The sequence below is a fragment of the Buceros rhinoceros genome, unplaced genomic scaffold (assembly GCF_000710305.1).
Source record: "Buceros rhinoceros silvestris isolate BGI_N320 unplaced genomic scaffold, ASM71030v1 scaffold17294, whole genome shotgun sequence".
In the NCBI taxonomy this organism is placed as follows: Eukaryota; Metazoa; Chordata; class Aves; order Bucerotiformes; family Bucerotidae; genus Buceros; species Buceros rhinoceros.
Window position 1 is genome coordinate 7,071 of NW_010406666.1, and position 3,176 is coordinate 10,246.

Below are 3,176 nucleotides of genomic sequence, written 5' to 3' on the forward strand. Positions count from 1 at the left end.
GCCTGCCATAAAAAATGGGATAGATATGTTGAAAATAACTTGTTGATTTTTGTAAACTGTTAAAAATTTCACCTATTATTGGTGCTCCATTCTTTCACTGGTTTATGACTCAAGTTAAAATCAAGCTATGAAAATAAAGCTGATTCCTTAAGAACAAGAAAAGGCATCTCAAGCTTTTTATAGCTATGTGCTGGAAACTTCATTTTCCATTTCTGAAAAGATAGAATATTTACAAAGAGAGCCACAGGAAGCACTGCCATGCAGTTCTCTTGATGATGGATGCGTAACACTTTTTTACAGCAGTAATTCTTCTGTGTGGGATACCTGGTAGTTAGAATCATTGGCTATCTATCATTAGTGCCTAATGCCCTGTGTAGAAGATATGTAGCTTTGTTATAAATAGGGGAAGAGGTGCCCACGCCTCTGTGGAGGATGCTGATGCTGAGGACAAGAGCAGCACTCCTTGATCCAGCTGCTGAAGACCATCTTGAGTGAAGTATTGTAATGTTCTTTTAGAATTGTTTCTTTGACTGGGGTAGAAGTTGTCTATAAACTGCTGTAGCTGTGTTGTCACTTCTTAAAGACTTTTTGACAAACTAATCTTTGAAGTGTGAATACCTTTGTGAAATGAACAACTTTTTAAAGGTTTTGTTGCTGTGACTACATTTAATTTCAGAGGCTTCAAGTTGACTGACGTGAACTACCTCAAAACCTGTGCTGCCTCTTTTAACTGTATGAGACATGATAGATGTCTTCTTTTTTGAGAGGCTGCTGCTGTGGTACAGCAAAAAAAAATCTGGTTCATGTGTGTCTTAAGGTCAGGAGGCAAGCATTACTTTCATAAAAATAGTGATTACAATGGTAGAATTGTTTGGGGTTTTTTATTAGTTACCTTGAGCATTGATGTAAGATTTGATTCAGTATATTGGGAAGATTTTTTTGAGTGCGCTTTATGAGTACTTTTGAATTTCTTTTTGAAGCTCTGGAAGGTGATCCAACACGTGGTAAAAAAAATCAAACCTGCTTGTTTTTATAGATTTTTCATGTCTAAATGGCAGTGTTCTGGCTTGTTTCCTGTCCCTCTTCAAGAAAGAGACTGTACTGTTCTGTTAAAAATTTAAATCTAGTGTTTAAGAGATGCAGACCTACCACTGGACTTCCAGCTGTAGATTGACCAAAATCTGATACCAAGGTTCAGATTAAAGTCAGCTAAAAGATAATACCGAATGTAGAAATAAAGACCAAAACACTCACATTAAATATTTCAATTCTTACTGTTCACCTATAAATAGGTAGCTGTTATGAATTCTTTGTCCTATCCCTTTGGAGATGGGAATTAGTCCAGTCTCCAGCTGCCTGTGACTGAAGGTCATGAGTCAGACTGAATTAGAGGAAAATTTGTAGCACGATTTTGCAGACTCTTGTTCTTGACTTCAGGCTCCAGCCTGGAAGGTTTTCAGGGCTCTAGCTGTTCTCTGTACAATGTCATTTGAAAATTAACAAGGCTTGAAGGTGCAGCATCCCCTTGCACTTACAAGCTTCCCAGTATGACCATGTTTTAACCACTGAAGTACTCAGTAGTGTAGCTGTGGAGGCTAATAGCTTAACCTTGGATAATGGGATCGTAGAGTTAAAGGGACCTCTTCATGCTGGCTGTTAACTCAATTTGTGTAGTCCAAAGGAAACCTGCAGCGGTTGGTTTTATTCACCATAACTCCTTATCTGAGCTTTTCTAATCCTGTCCCATTAATTGAGGTTTTTAGCTGCCTTGAACAGAGCAAGCCAGATTCGAGGCGAAAAAAGTAAATTGTGGCTGAGCTAACTGCTGTTGGATTTCTTTGGGCTGTAACTGGAAATGGTGCAAGATATTAGAGGTAGTCAGCTGTGACTTACATCTCAAAGAGCTTGCCACATGGCCGCTGTAAGTACCCAAAATTATTATGGCCAAATATGTAAAATATTACATTTACTGACAGCTTACTGCCTTTTTCTTTCTCTTTTTCCCTTAATTTACGCTGTGCATATTCCTCAGTTTCCCTTTGTTTTTTCCCCATACCTTTAAAATGTGGATGTTAAGAATTTCGGCATTACAGAGGGCTACAGTGTGGGGGCATTATGTAATTTGAAGGAACAAAAGCTTGTGTTGCTTTCTCACTGCATTAAATAAGCATGTCTTTAAAATTAAATGGGATGCTTAAGAAGTTTGCCTTATGCAAAATTTACAAACATACCATTTTTTCTGTGTCTTTTTTCTTTTTCTGTTGGGATGTGACTTTTTTTTCTAAAAAGATGATAGGAGGGGAGTCAGAGTAAATTAGAAGTTCTTTATTATGAACGCGTCTGTGGCATTGTCCATCAGAGAAGCCCTTCCAGGTTTTGAATTCATAGGAGCATAGGCGGAAGCGAGGGAAGAATAGTTATGAATTCATAATTTTCAGTTGCTGTGGGTTGGACTGCTCTGCTGAAAGCATTCAGTCAAAACAGTTCTCGCTGGTGAGCTTGAGTTCCTTAGGAACTGTTTCCATCTGTTCATACAACAGACTGGTTAAGTTGAGTCTGGGAACTGATTTCTCCTGTCTACTCTGTTTTTCAAGAAAACACAGTAGCTGGTGTTCTAAATCTAGTTAGGGAAAAAAACGGAGGGTGGCTAACTGCAAAGGCAGTATTTTTTCCTTACAGACTTGTGTTCAGGGTCAGTAAGACTTGTGTTCAGAGAAAGCCAGTGTGGTCTTTTAGTTCACTTTTGTGGAAGGATTATATTGTATTTTCATGATAAGCTTTTCAGGACACGTAACAATATGCAGAGGTAGGAAAGCATCTCTTAAAGCTGGCAGAAAAGTTAAAACTCTTTAATCCCCTTCTACTGCGGTAACATACTTGTGAAGTGGCCCAACCGTTTTTCGGTGTGGACATACCTTCATCTCCTGGTTCCAAGCCCACAACCGATTTACTGTCAATTCTAACTGCCTTGCTGGACAGTGTAACTTCAGTCTGCAGGTTCTGCATGGAGGTCATACTTACACTTCCATCTGCACCGCCGCAGAGGTCGGTTTGGTCGGCAGGCAAACAGAGATGGGGCCAGGGCCGTCAGGCGTGCTTGACTCTGCCCGGTCCACATGTTGGGCCTTGCTCAGCAGAAGGCCTTCCTGTGCTACTCACCCAGGCCTCTGCAGGAG